Source organism: Equus asinus, chromosome 21 (assembly GCF_041296235.1).
Source record: "Equus asinus isolate D_3611 breed Donkey chromosome 21, EquAss-T2T_v2, whole genome shotgun sequence".
NCBI lineage: Eukaryota > Metazoa > Chordata > Mammalia > Perissodactyla > Equidae > Equus > Equus asinus.
Genome location: NC_091810.1, coordinates 42,206,578 through 42,222,593, shown reverse-complemented (window position 1 = coordinate 42,222,593; position 16,016 = coordinate 42,206,578). Strand labels below are relative to the sequence as shown.

Here is a 16,016-nt window from a genome sequence, read left to right as displayed (position 1 = left end):
AGTCCTAGTACTAGTACTGCTTTTAAATAGTTTTGAGCCTTGAATGAATTTTATCTTTTCCTCAGAGGACACAGTTTCCTCATCTGCAAAATGAGGAGTTGTACTAAAATTATAAAGGCAGTGATGTGAGTAAAGTGGAGTGATTAAGAGCTGGGGGCTCAGAAGTGGGAATTAGGGACTACAGCTGAGGAGATCATTGCATGGGTTCATATCCTGATTCTTATTCTCTTGGTGACTTCTGGCAAGTAACTTAACCTCTCTGTGCCTCAGTTTTCTTATTTATAAAGTGGGGATAACAATAATACCTCACAGGGTAGTTGTGAGAATTAAATGAGCTAATATATATACAGGACTTAATAAGATAGAATCTAGCACATAATAAGGACTCAATAAATAGTAACTATTTTTACTGGTATATAAGGTCTTTTCTAATGCAGTCATTTATTGCCAATAATATTTTTAATCAAGTAAGTGATTCTTAAATTTGTCTATCATTTGAAAGTTGAGCTAATTTTCTATTTATGTATTTTTGAGATTGTGGAGGCTGTTGATTTGTGAAATATAATATTTTGGAGTCCTGGCCCCTTCCCCTGGTTTTGTTTATTTGTCTTGCATTCTTGTATAGACAGCTTCTTTGGGGCCCTAAGTTATCTCTCATTGATGAGGCTATTTTGTAGACCTTTGCAGCAGTAAAAATCTCATATTTGATTTTCTAGGTTTTTTTTCTCACTCTTTTTGTTCTGGAGCTAATGTATGCAGCTTAATCTCTCCATAATTAAGTTTCATAGGCTGTTAGGTTGTACCTATTTTTCTTCAAGTGCTGTTTCAATTTTAAATTTAGGATATGGCAGAAAGCCCAAAGCAATGTGATAGCTCAGTTGAGTAGCCCATTCTAGGAAAAGCTAACATTATAAGGTAAACTCAGCTAGAAGTTGGTAGAGCATGACCTATAGTGTAAATCAATTCATGCATAGATGTTATTTAATTTAATCCCAGAAAAAGGATGTATCTAAATGCTTTAAGAGAGAAATCTGAGTGTGTGAAAATCACTTTCAGAAACAGCAACCATATTGAAATTCATTTTGGAACCCCGAACAAAGACTACAGAAATACATGACTTTGATAATATTATATCATTTTCTTTCACTGACTATATGAGATAATTAAGTCTTTGGTGAATAGTGACTCAGGTATTCCATCGCTTTGGAAATTTTTGTCTGTGAGCAAGTCACTCTGATACCTCAGTTTATAATGGTACTCATAAGATAATTATATTTTTTCTCTACTAGGGGTAAGAATGAGAGTTGTATTTTAATACGTTTATTTTTAGATCTTCAGAAGTTCTCTTCTCTGTGTGGTTTAGCTGCAGTAGGCAGCCCACCATGGGGGGTCATTATTTCTGTGTTAGAGAATAAATTAGTAGAGTGACATTGCCAGGAAGCAAAAGGCAAGAGTTTGACTGCCACAGTTAAGGGATACAATTTGTTACTTATAACAGATATTAGAGGATGTTTTCCTCTAATTGTAAAAACTTTTGTTTATAAAACATACCTAACTAACCCCCATAACAAGAGAGAGGTGGTGTGTCTTCTGGCTTGATGGGCAAAAATCAAGACAGCTTTCTGACTCATTGACAGAAGAGAGGAGGGCTCTGCTTGCCTTAGGGATTGGATTTTATTTTAGGATGAGTTGTTTGTATAAGTATAGATATGAGAGAATTCCTACCCTATGTGTCAAATATCTTATTCTATCTTCCCAGAGATTTAACTCAATGACTTCAAATTCCCTGAGTGAATATATATATTTTGTATCTTCTGCTTGGGTCACATTAATTACATAGTGTTTATATTTCTCCCTCCAAGTTTTTCTTTCTGAATGTGAGAATTTATGAGGCTTTTCTTTTAAACATTTTGAGAGTTTTTTGTGTGTGTTGGTTTGTTTCAGTTAAGAGAAATTTCGTTTTTTAATGTAGAAGAAACTGGTAATATGTTTGCTTCTGTGGAGGGAAATTGGGAAACTGTGGGACATAGTGAAGAAGATGTACTTTTTACTGTACCGCTGGACCTTTGGAACTCATTTCATTTTCCCCCGAGTTTTTTTTTTTTTAAAGATTTTATTTTTTTCCTTTTTCTCCCCAAAGCCCCTGGTACATAGTTGTATATTCTTCGTTGTGGGTCCTTCTGGTTGTGGCATGTGGGACGCTGCCTCAGTGTGGTCTGATGAGCAGTGCCATGTCCGCGCCCAGGATTCGAACTGACGAAACACTGGGCCGCCTGCAGTGGAGCACACGAACTTAACCACTCGGCCATGGGGCCAGCCCTGCCCCCCCGCCCCCGAGTTTTTAAACTTAATTTTGTAGCACAGCGTAACACATTCATAAACTTTTTGGTTTTTTATGGGTTTTATGCCTTTTAAAGTTGAGACCACAAAGTTTCTTAAAGTTGACAATGGATGTTCCATTGAAGGCATAATAGTAAATTTACAGTCTTCTGTTAAATGATCTAGTTAAACTTGATCCACAGATTTGTACCATAAACTTCAAAAAGTGTATCGCTGCTGTAGATGTGATGGCTTAATTCTTCCAAAGGTGGTTCAGAATCAACTCTAGTAAACTGGACCCTGTTCTCAATTTCTTTCCTCTCTTCAGTATCAGCTTCCTTTAATTCTTCAACACTGGCAATATTGCTGTGTACTATTCTATCTTTGAGAAGCATAATAAGGTCGCTCTTCTTCTTGAATTCTTCTCGTGTATGATAATTGACTCCAGGGTCACTTGTATGGTGTCCTTGATAATGGTAAATCTGCAGTAGTGTCCCCTTTACAGATCTGTAATATAATAGCAGCTGCAGTCTTTGTTGCCTCCTGAACACATAGAACATCCATTCCATCTGCCCTTAGCCCAGGAATAAAATTGCCTCTCTTGTAGTAATCAGTGCTGGCTGCTGCTCTCTCAACAGATGCTCCCATTCCATAGCAGTTATTCTCACAGGTGAAAATAAACAGTGATTTCCACAAAGCTGCCATGTTGTAAGCTTCAAATATGAAGTCAGACAGACCTGATCTTTTCCATTATACTTACAGGCCAGACCAATACCAGCTCTCACAGGGATATGAGCTCTGACAATGCTTTTGCCCCAGAAGTTCTTGACGTACATGTGCATAGATCCTACTTTTCTTTTAGTGCAACTTTCTCTTGGTCCTGTAAACTCTGCAAATTTATGGGATAGAAGATCCACAAGTAAAGCTAAAGCCATGACCCCAGTTGGATGTGATGATCTGCATTATTTATCCTGACATCAAGACCCCCCCAAACTTCCTGACATTATACAAGTGATAGATACCACTAATAATTTTCTGTTTAATTCCATTGGTAAATAGTCTCTATCATCCTGTACTGAGTCCCTTTTCCCTGTTGTGATAGGAGGGCCCTCTTCAAACCCGTGAAGGTCAGTCACATTTCTTAATTTCAACTGTAGCATCATTTACAAAGTTACGTGATATGCCGCCAGCACTCTCCTAGCCATGACATTTGGGAAACAATGAGTATATTTCTCTTAGAACATCTTCCTCCTGAGTGCGGGCCGTGGTGGTGGTGGTTATGATGTCTTGCTGTACACTGGGCCATAGACCCACAAACATTTTTTAAGGGTGTATAATATTCGTGGGTGGGCTATAATTTTCTTAACCATTCTTCCGTTGTTGAATATTTCCATAGTTTCCATTTTTAAAAACTATTGTGTATTTTGCTTTGCTGCATATCTTTATACCTATATCTTTATTCATATTTTTTATTACTTCTTTAGGCTGAATTCTCAGAAGTGAATCAAAGGACGTATTTAAAAAATTATTTTATTGAAGTCACATTGACTTATAACATTGTGTAAATTTCAGGTGTACATTATTATATTTCAGTTTCTGTGTAGACTGCATTGTGTTCACCACCAATAGTCAAGTTTTTATCTGTTACTATACATATGTGCCCCTTTACCTCTTTCGCCCTCCCCCTGTTTATCTTCCAGGTATGAGTGAAATCATAGAGTATTTGTCTTTCTCTGTCTGACTTATTTCACTTAGCATAATATCCTCAAGGTCCATCCGTGTTCTTGCAAATGGCAAAATTTTGTCTTTTTTTATGGCTGAGTAGTATTCTATTGTATATATATACCACATCTTCTTTATCTGTTCATCCATTGATGGGCAGTTGGGTTTGTTTCTACATCTTGGCTATTGTGAATAATACTGCAGTGAACATAGGGGTGTATAAATCTTTTTGAATTATTGATTTCACGTTCTTTGGATAAATACCCAGCAGTGGAATAGCTGGATTGTATGGTAGCTCTATTTTTAATTTTTTTGAGGAATCTCCATACTGTTTTCCATAGTGGCTGCACCAGTTTGCACTCCCACCAGCTGTATATGAGAGTTCCCTTTTCTCTACATCTCCAACATTTGTCATTTCTGGTCTTGTTAGTTATAGCCGTTCTGACGGGCATGAGGTGACATCTCATTGTAATTTTGATTTGCATTTCCCTAATGATTCGTGATGTTGAGCATCTTTTCATGTGCCTGTTGGTCACCTGTGTATCTTCTTTGGAAAAATGTCTGTTCATATCCTCTGCCAATTTTTTGATCAGGTTGTTTGTTTTCTTGTTGTTGAGTTGTATGAATTCTTTATATATTTTGGAAGTTAATCCCTTTTTGGATATATGATTTGCAAATATTTTCTCCCAGTTGGTGGGTTGTCTTTTCATTTTGTTGATGGTTTCCTTTGCTATGCAGAAGCTTATTAGTCTCATGTAGTCCCATTTGTTTAGTTTTTCTTTTGTTTCCCTTGCCTGAGTAGACATGGTATTTGAAAATACTGCTAAGACCAGTGTCAAAGAGCATACTGCAAAGGGCACATTTTGAAAGCTCCCTTGATGTACCTCCTCAGACTACTTTCAAGACAGGTTGTGCTAATTTATTTATTTATTTATTTAGAGGAAGATTAGCCCTGAGCTAACGTCTGCCGCCAATCCTCCTCTTTTTGCTGAGGAAGACTGGCCCAGAGCTAACATCTGTGCCCATCTTCCTCTACTTTATATGTGAGACACCTGCCACAGCATGGCTTGACAACTGGCACATAGGTCTGCACCTGGGGTCCGACCCAGTGAACCCTGGGCTGCTGAAGCGGAACGTGTGAACTTAACTGCTACGCCACTGGGCTGGCCCCCAGGTTGTGCTAATTTATACTCCCATGACCAGCTTGTGAAAATGTTTCTCTTATGTCACTCTTGGAAGCACTAAGTATTTATTATTTAAAATACTTTCTGCTACTTTTATCAGTAACAAATTGAATCTTTTAAATTTTTATATTTCATGGTCATTTAATATGTGTGTGTATATATGTATGTATTCTTTTTATCCTTCCTCTGTTCATGGGCTTTTTAAAAATAGCTTTATTGAGTTATACTTTGCACTCCATAAAATTCCCCCATTGTAAATGTAAATTGAGTTTACTTGAAGTTAATGACTTTTAGAAAATCTCTGGTTTTGCAACCATCACCACAATCCAGCTGTAAAACATTTCCATCACCCCGAAAAGATCCCTTATGCCCATTTGCATTCAGTTCAGTCCTTGATCTCACATTCAGCCTTAGGCAGCCGCTTGATCTGCTTTCTGTCTGTATAGATTTACATATTCTAGAAATATCAAATAACCAAACCATACTCAATGCAATCATTTGTGAGTGGCTTCTTTCACTTAGCAGTATGTTTTTGAGGTTCGTCTATGTGGCAGAATGTGTCAGTAGTTCATTCATTTTTATTGCTGATTTATCTTATTTATTCAGTGGCTGATGGACATTTGGATTGCTTCCAACTTTTCGTTATTATGAGCAGTGCTGCTAGGAAGTTTATGTGCAGTTCTTTGGATCCATCGTTTCTCTTGGGTGGATACCTAGGATTAGAATTGCTTGGAACTCGTTAAATTTCATATCAATACTTAGCCACAAAAATGTTTCTTTTAAAGAATAAATGGTAGCACTGTACTTGTGAAGAAGCACCATTAAATGATATGAAAGATTTAAAATGGAACAATCGGAGCAGGCAAGTGAAAAGTTCTACGATATGCCGTATGACTGTGTAATGACGGAAACCACTTCAGCATTTATTGGTAGATGAGGAACTCGTAGAGCCGAAAACCAAGTAAAGGCAGATAAAATCAGTGAGCATCTAAATAAACAGTGAAAACTTCAGTTCCATGAAAAATGAGAAAAATGGAAATGGGACATCATTTGCATTCATTATGACATAAAAATGAATATATATATAAAACACATAAAATGCCCTTTCCAATATAAAAGAAGGCCATCAAGATTGTTGTAGATAAACAGGCCAAAGCAGCAAGCAGTCAATTTGTTCAGGATGATTATATGTAGTAAATAAACATTCACTTTTGCTAATAACCGCAGAAATAAATATTTTACAAATGGGCTGTTATATTAAATTGGTAAAATCAAACTGTCTAGTGCTAGAAAGATTGTGGTAGTGATGTTAGCTTTGTATGTGGGTCTAGTCCATGTGCAAAGCTATGTGGTCAAGCCTGTCCGGATCCTTGGAGTAGTAGGATTCTGAGGTAACTTTCTTTTTTTCTCTTTATGTTTTTGCTGAGGAAAATTTACCCTGAGCTAACATCTGCTGCCAGTCTTTCTCATTTTGTATGTGAGCTGCTGCCACAGCATGCCCACTGACAAAAGAGTGGTGTAGGTCCACACCCTGGAACTGAACCCAGGCTGTCGAAGCAGAAGGTGCGGAACTTGACCACTAGGCCAGGGAGGCTGGCCCAGTAACTTTCATTTTAGCTTCCTTGAATGTAATTAAGTGCTTTAATAGTAAATTAATAAAGGAAGGAATAAACCAAAAGATAAGAAAACAGCTGCACATTTTCCTCCTGTGCTAAAGTTGAGGCTGGTCATGCTTTCCTTTCTATCTCTGTGACTCACCCAAACTCTGGCGGCACTAACCCAACTAGGCTTTTTTTCTTTCTGGCCTAGAGAGCTGCGTGTTTGCTCTGCTGTGTTCTAAATCCTGCATTTCCGGTTCTGGCTAAATCCTGGATCCAGTGGTTCTTTAATCCAATGACTCATACCTTGGGAGTTCCCCCCACCCCACTCCAAGAAAATACTATTAACTTTCCCATTTTGCGTAAATAATTCTGTCATGTCCTTTCTGTGCTTTGCTGATTTTGCTTTAGGCACTCATCTGAAATATGTTTTCTGTTGGTTTTTTTTTAAGCTCTTTGTGGAGTTCTTCTGTATGGGTGGGACCAAACACTTGTGAGTCACTCCCAGTTAGTACAGTACAGCCATCCAAAAGTAAGTGATTTTTTAGTTTGACAAATTGTCTGCCAAAAAGTGGTAAAGTAGAGCTAGAATCAAGAAACGGAAATTGATCCTTGATTTATTTATTTCCTTCTTGTATCTTTCAACTTATCTTTTTACTTCCAATATCAAAAATTCTATTTGTGATAAATTTTTTGTTGTATTGGTAATATTTCTCCCTAATTACTAGCATTATTATTACTTGATCCATGCTTAAATACCTGTTATATAAGGCTGTGCGATTTTTCCATTGTTAGTTGAGTTTATGTGAAGTCATAGGTGAGGTAGTTTGTAACAATCAAGAAGTCAGCAATGGGGGCCTGCCCCAGGGTTTCGCTGGTTTGGATCCTGGAGGCGGACATGGCACCGCTCATCAGATGATGCTGTGGTGGTGTCCCATAGGCCACAACTAGAAGGACTCACAACTAAAATATACAACTATGTACTGGGGGGATTTGGGGAGAAAAAGCAGGAAAAAAAAAAGAAGATTGGCAACAGTTGTTAGCTCAGGTGCCAGTCTTTTAAAAAGAAAAAGTCAGGATTGATAAAAAGTAAAAAATTTCCTATTTTATTCTGATTGACAACAATTTTTGTTTTATTAAGAAATATATTACCAGTTTTCTTTGTCTAGAACAACCATAAATACTACTCTTCTACTGAAACTGTAAATAATTTTCTACTATAGATAGTGGTACAACCGTATTTAGTCCTTTTACTCTTTTCCACTCGGACTGGCTTGACTGCTTAAGGACCTCAGGAAGAGATGGATCTGTAGGTTCTACTTATTTTGAAAAATTAATACAACAGAATTGCGAAGTCCGGACTGTTATGTGATTTGACTTTTCTTGATCTCTGATCTCTGCCAGCTTATTCAGGTCACTACAAAATCTCTTTTTACACTGGTAGAGGTTGAAATGGCTGTTTCTCTGGCCTCTTGGATGTTTGTTTCTTTTCCTGATTTTTCTTGCACCTTTCTGACTGTTCTATCTGAAATTCCTTCAAGCCTTTTTTCCGCTAATTTCTCCTTATATGTTAGTGTTCCTAAAAGTTCATTGTTTTCTCTGTAAATGTTATTTTTGGATCATCTCATATATTAAAATAATTTTAATAATCACCCAAATGCTGATGCCTTTCAGATACCTTGAGCCCTAAGGTCTGAGTTTTCTACCCACTCTCTACTTATGTTTACTTCCTTGCATGTCCTATAGAGACTCCAAAAGCAGTGTACCCCAAACTGAAGTGAATCATTCACTATCCCCTCCTCAGTATTTCTAAATACAGGTAATCGTGTTAGCATCTGCCTAGTAGCCCACACTAGAAACTACGCCTTCGACGCTGAGCACATAGGCTCTGTTACTAAGCCCCTTTCATTACTTCTTACATTGTCCTTGTTTAGGACCTTATTATTTGTTTATTTCAGTAGCCTCGTAGCTGGTCTCCCTGCTTTCAGTATAGTACTGCTCAAGCCATTCCCCCCCTGAGTGAAATGGCAGTTTGATCTCTACTTCCTGCCTAAACCCTGTAGTGGCAAGTCCCCTTTCAACTATATGATAAAGATTGTACCGCTTGATACATCTTAAAAGGCCTAGTGACTGCTTACTTACCTCTTCAGCCTCACCTGTCATTCTCAGTCTTGTACTTCACATGCCTTCCCACCACCCGATGTTGTTTCTTACCTTTGTTTGCTCCTGCTGTTTCAGTCCTCTCCCCACTGATCATGACTAACTCTTACTCAGCATGGGACAGCTCCTTCTCCAAGCCTTTTCTGAATCCTCAGAGTTGAGCCAAGTGCCCCTCCCTTCTACTGGATTTCTTGTTAATATATGAAACACTGTGATTTTTCTCTTATTAAAAAAAAAATTATCATGACCTCATTTTGCCTTCTAGCTACTGCTCATTTCTTTTTTTATTTTTGATTAAAAATTTTTTTATTGAGGTACAATTGATATACATTATATTTGTTTCAAGTGTACAACATAATGATCCAGTATTTGTATATATTGCAAAATGATCACCACAATAAGTCTAGTTAATGCCCATTACCATACAGTTACAATCTTTTCTCTTGTGATGAGAACTTTCAATATCTACTTACATAGCAACTTTCAAACATGCAATATGGTATTATTAACTATAGTCGCCATGCTGTACGTTATATCCCCATGACTTATTTATTTTATAACTGGAAGTTTGTTTTTTTTTTTTTTGGAAGTTTGTATTTTTTACTCCATTCACCTAATCCCCTCTAACCCCCACCCTGCACCTCTGCCAACCACAAGTCTGTTCTCTGTATCTATGAGCTTAGTTTTGTTTGTTTTTTTGTAATGTATATATATTTTCTAGAGTCCACATATAAGGGAGAGCATATGGTGTTTGTCTTTGTCTGACTTACTTCACTTAGCATAATGCCCTCAAGGCTCATCCATGTTGTCACAAATGTCAGGATTTTGTTCTTTTTAATGGCTGAATAATATTCCATTGTGTATCTCTATATATACACCACATTTTATTTATCCTTTAATTTGTTGATGGACATTTAGGCTGTTTCCTTATCTCGTCTATTGTAAATAATGCTGCAGTTAACATGGGAGTGTTAGTGTTTCCATGTTAGTATTTTCATTTTCTTTGGATTAATACCCAGAAGTGGAATTGCCGGATCATATGGTAGTTCTATTTTTAGTTTTTTGAGGAACCTCCATACTGTTTTTCATAATGGTTGCACCAATTTACATTCCCACCAACAGTGCACAAGGGTTGCCTTTCTTCCACATCCTCTTCAGCACTGGTTATTTCTTATCTTTTTGATAATAGACATTCTAACAGGAGTGAGGTGATATCTCATTGTGGCTCTGATTTGCATTCTTCTGATGATTAATGATGTTGAGCATCTTTTCACGTACTTGTGGCTATCTGTATATCTGTATGTCTTCTGGGGAAAAATATCTATTCAGATCCTTTGCCTTTTTTTTTTTTTTTTTGGAGGAGGAGGATTAGTCCTGAGCTAACTACTGCCAGTCCTCTTTTTTGCTGAGGAAGCCTGGCCCTGAGCTAACATCCGTGCCCATCTTCCTCTACTTTATATGTGGGACGCCTACCACAGCATGGCGTGCCAGGCGGTACCATGTCCGCACCCAGGATCCGAACCGGCGAACCCCAGGCTGCCGAGAAGCGGAATGTGGGAACTTAACCGCTGCGCCGCTGGGCCAGCCCGCCTTTTTTTTTTTTTTAAGATTGGCACCTGAGCTAACATTTGTTGCTAATCTTCCTTTTTTTTTTCCCTTCTTCATCTCCCCAAAGCCCCCCAGTACATGGTTGTATATTCTAGTTGTAGGTCTTTCTGACTGTGCTATGTGGGATGCCGCCTCAGCATGGCCTGAAGAGTGGTGCCATGTCCACACCCAGGATCCAAACTGGTGAAAGCCTGGGCTGCCAAAGCGAAACGCATGAACGTAACCACTTGGCCACGGTGCTGGCTCCCCTTTGCCTATTTTTTAATCGAATACTTTCCTTTTTTTCCTGTTGAGCTGTATGAGATCTTTATATATTGTGGATATTAACCCCTTATTAGATAAATAATTTGCAAATATTTTCTTCCATTTAGTAGGTTGCCTTTTCATTTTGTTGATGGTTTCCTTTGCTGTGCTTGCTCATTTCTTTGCTTCCCTTTAGAGCAAAACTCCTTAAAAGATTTGTCTAGATGTGTGGTTTCTCATTTTCTCTGTCCATTTTCTTGTTTTAAATTTTCTTATTTTTTCCATTATTTAATTGAGGTCATAATGGTTTATAATATTGTGTAATTTCAGGTGTACATTAGTTATCAGTTTCTGTATAGACTGCATTGTGCTCACCACCAATAGTGTAATTTTCATCCGTCACCATATATATGTGCCCTTTTACCCCTTTTGCCCACCCCACCCCCACCCTTTCCCCTCTGGTTATCACTAATCTGTTCTCTTTATCCATGTGTTTGTTTATCTTCCACATAATGAGTGAAATCATGTTGTGTTTGTCTTTCTCTGTCTGGCTTATTTCACTTAACGTAATACCCTCCAGGTCCATCCATGTTATTACAAATGGGACGATTTTGTCTTTTTTTTGTGGCTGAGCAGTATTCAATTCTGTGTGTATACACACGCGCACACACACACACGTATAACACATCATCTTGATTCGTTCATCAGTCACTGGGCACTTGGATTGCTTCCATGGATTGGCTATTCTGAATAATGCCTCAGTGAACATAGGGTTGCATAAGTCTCTGAATTGTTGATCTCAAGTTCTTTGGATAAATATCCAGTAGTGGAATAGCTGGGTCATACGGTATTTCTATTTTTAACTTTTTGAGAAATCTCCATACTAGTTTCCATAGTGGCTGCACCACTTTGCATTCCCACCAGCAGTGTATGAGGGTTCCTCTTTTTCCACATCCTCTCCAACATTTGTTATTTTTTGTCTTGGTAATTATGGCCCCTGTAACAGGTGTAAGGTGATGTCTCACTGTAGTTTTGATTTGCGTTTCCCTGATAATTAGTGATGTTGAACATCTTTTCATGTGCCTCTTGGCCATCTGTATGTATAGAAAAATGTTCATATCCTCTGCCCATTTTTTGATGAGGTTGTTTGTTTTTTTGTTGTTGAGTTATATTGTATGAGTTCTTTATATATTTTGGAGATTAACCCCTTTTCGGATGTGTGATTTGCAAATATTTTCTCCCAGTTGGTGGGTTGTGTTTTCATTTTGTTCATGGTTTCCTTTGTACATGGAGCAGAAGCTCCGTAGTCTGATGTAATCCCACTTGTTTATTTTTTCGTTTGTTTCCCATCCTTGAGTAGACATGGTATTTGAAAAGATGCTGCTAAGACCCATGTCAAAGAATGTACTCCCTGTATTTTCATCTAGGAGTTTTATGGTTTCAGGTCTTACATTCAAGTCTTTAATGCCTTTTGAGTTAATTGTTGGGTATGGTGTAAGAGAATGGTCTACTTTCATTCTTTTACCTGTGGCTGTCCAATCTTCCCAACACCGTTTATTGAAGAGACTTTCCATTCTCCATTATATGTTCTTGGCTCGTTTGTCAAAGATTAGTTGTCCATACATATGTGGTTTTATTTAATTTGTGTTCCACTGATCAGTGTGTCTGTTTTTGTGCCAGTCCCATGCTGTTTTGATTACTATAGCTTTGTAGTACATTTTGAAGTCAGGGATTGTGAAGCCTCCAGCTTTGTTCTTTTTTTTAGGATTGCTTTAGCTATTTGGGGTCTTTTGTTGTTCCATTAAATTTTAGGATTCTTTGTTCTGTTTCTGTGAAGAATGTCATTGGGTTCTGATTTGGATTGCATGGAATCTGTAGATTGCTTTAGGTAATATGGACATTTTAACTATGTTTGTTCTTCCAATCCATGAGCATGGAATATCTTTCCATTTCTTTATGTCATCTTCGCTTTCTTTCAATAATGTCTTATAGTTTTCATTGTATAGGTCTTTCACCTCCTGGCTAAATTTATCCCTAGATATTTAATTCTTTTTGTTGCTCTAAATGGGATTGAATTCTTGACTTCTCTTTCTGCTAATTGGTTATTATTGTATAGAAATCCAACTGATTTTTCTAAGTTGACTTTGTACCCTGCCATTTTGCTATAGTTATTGATTATTTTTAATAGTTTTCTGATGGATTCCTTAGGGTTTTCTGTATATAGGATCATGTCATCTGCAAACCGTGGTAGTTTCACTTCTTCATTGCCGAATACTATACCTTTTATTTCTCTTTCTTGCCTGATTGATTGGCCAAAACCTCTAGTACTATGTTGAATAGGAGTGGCAAGAGTGGGCACCCTTCTCTTGTTCCTCTTCTCAGATGTATGACTTAGTTTTTCCCCTTTGAATATGATGTTGCCTCTGGGTTTGTTGTATATGGCCTTTATTATGTTGAGGTACTTTCCTTCTATACCCATTTTATTGAGGTTTTTTTGTTTATCATAAATCAGTGTTGGATATTTTCAAATGCTTTCTCTGCATCTATTGAAATGATTATGTGATTTTTATTCCTCCATTTGTTAATGTGGTGTATCTGATTTGTGGATGTTGAACCATCCCTGCATCCCTGGTATAAATCCCCCATAATCATGGTGTATGATCCTTTCAATGTATTACTGCGTTCGGTTTGCCAATATTTTGTTGCAGACTTTTGCTTCTCAGTTCATCAGTGATATTAGCCTGTAATTTTCCCTCTGTGTTGTCCATATCTAGTTTTGATATCGGGGTGATGTTGGCTTCATAGAATGAGTAAGGAAGTCTTCTCTCTTCAGTTTTTTGAAATAGTTTGAGAAGGATAGATATTAAATCTTCTTTGAATGTTTGGTAGAATTCTCCAGAGAAGTGATCTGGTCCTGGACTTTTGTTTTTTTGGGAGGTTTTTGATTACTGTTTCAATCTGTTTACTTGTTATTGGTTTATTCAGATTCTCTGTTTCTTCTTGATTCAGTTTTGGGAGGCTGTATGAGTCTAAGAATTTATCCATTTCTTGTGGGTTATCCAGTTTGTTGGCATATAGTTTTTCATAGTATTCTCTTATAATCTTTTGTATTTCTGTGACTCCTGTTATAATTTTTCCTCTTTCATTTCTAATTTTATTTATTTGAGCCTTCTCTCTTTTTTTCTTAGTCTGGCCAAGGGTTTGTTGATTTTGTTTAACTTCTCAAAGAACCAGCTTTTAGTTTCATTTATCCTTTTGACTGTTCTTTTGGTCTCTATTTCATTTATTTCTGCTCTAATTTTTATTATTTCCCTATTTCTGCTGACTTTGGACTTTGTTTGTTCTTCTTTTTCTAGTTAGGTGTAGTTTAAGATTCCTTATTTGAGAGGCTGGCCCTGTGGCCAAGTGGTTAAGTTCATGTCCCCTGCTTCGGCAGCCCTGGGTTGCACCGGTTCGGATCTTGGGTGTGGACATGGCACTGCTCATCAGGCCATGCCAAGGTGGCGTCCCACATAGCACATCCAGAGGCACTCACAATTGGAACATACAGCTATGTACTTGGGGGCTTTGGGGAGAAGGAGAAGAAGAAGAAGAAGAAGAAGAAGAAGAAGAAGAAGAAGAAAGAAGATTGGCAACAGATGTTAGCTCAAGTGCCAATTAAATAAAAAAAAAGATTCCTTATTTGAGATTTGTTCATTTAGGTGGACCTATAGTGCTATGCATTTCCCTCTTAGAACTGCTTTTGTTGCATCCCATAAGAGTTGGTATGATGTTTTTTCATTTTCATTTGTCTCCAGGTATTTTTTTTTTGGGGGGGGGGTGAGGAAGGTTGGCCCTGAGCCAACATCTGTTGCCGATCTACCTCTTTTAACTTGAGGAAGATTGTTGCTGAGCTAAACATCTGTGCCAGTCTTCCTCTGTTTTGTATTTGCAACACTGCCACAGCATGGCTTGATGAGCGGTGTCTAGGTCTATGCCCCAGATCCAAGCCCATGAACCCTGGGCCACTGGAGTGGGGTGTATGAACTTAACCACTATGCCACTGGGCCAGACCCACATTGTCTTCAGGTATTTTTTGACTTCTCCTTTGATTTCTTCATTGATGCATTGGTTGGTCAGTAGCATATTGTTTAGTTTCCACATATTTGTAACTTTCCCTGCCTTTTTATTTCCATTGATTTCTAGTTTCATTGCATTGTGGTTTGAAAATATGCTTGGTATGATTTCAGTCTTCTTAAATTTATTGATGCTTGCCTTGTTTCCCAACATATGGTCTATCTTTGAGTGTTTCTTGTGGACTTGAGAAGAGTGTGTGTTCTCCTGGTTTTGGATGGAATGTTCTATATATATCAAATAACTCCATCTGGTCTACTTTTTCATTTAAGCCTGCTATTTCCTTGTTGACTTTCTGTCTGGATGATGTATCCTTTGATGTAAGTGAGGTGTAGCGGTCCCTACTATTATTGTGTTGCTGTTAATTTCTCCCTTTAAGTCTGTTAATAGTTGTTTTATTTACTTTGGTGCTTCTGTGTTAGGTGCATATATGTTCAGAAGTGTGATGTCCTCTTGGTGTTTTGTCCCTTTTATCATTATATACTGTCCCTCTTTGTTTCTCACTGCCTCTTTTAGCTTGAAGTCTGCTTTGTCTGATATAAGTATGGCTACACCTGCTTTTTTTACTTACCATTTGCATGGAGTATCGTCTTCCATCACTTCACTCTGAGCCTGTGTTTGTCCTTGTATCTGAGATGTGTTTCCTGGAGGTAGCATATTGTTAGGTCTTTTTTAAAAAATCCATCCACCTGCTCTGTGTCTTTTGATTGGAGAATTCAGTGTATTTACATTTAGTGTGATTATTGATATATGAGGGCTTAATACTGCCATTTTGTGTCTTGCTTTCTAGTTCTAGATTTCCATTTTTTCTCTTCCCTATATTTCTGACTGCCATTTCAGTTTGGTGGTTTTCTGTGATGTTTTTCTCAGTTTTCTCTTTATTTATGATTTGTGTCTCTGCTTTGATTTTTTGTTTAGTGGTTACCATGAGGTATGTATAAAAGATCTCATAGATCAGATAGTCCATTTTCTGGTAGCCTGTTATCTCCACTAGCATAAGCAGGTTCCATCCCTTTACTCTTCCCTAAGTTATTGTTGTCACAATTTATTCTGTTTTGTGAGTTTGTGA

General features: G+C 37.6%; 1 protein-coding gene and 1 pseudogene across 46 annotated transcripts in view; one reads left to right on the top strand and one right to left on the bottom strand.

Annotated features, from left to right (window-relative positions):
* Nucleotides 1–16,016, top strand: part of SLMAP (sarcolemma associated protein) — a 159,551-nt gene that overhangs the window by 35,213 nt on the left and 108,322 nt on the right. The window lies entirely within an intron of this gene.
* LOC106848639 (pyruvate dehydrogenase E1 component subunit alpha, somatic form, mitochondrial pseudogene) lies at nucleotides 2,365–3,389 on the bottom strand (annotated as a pseudogene).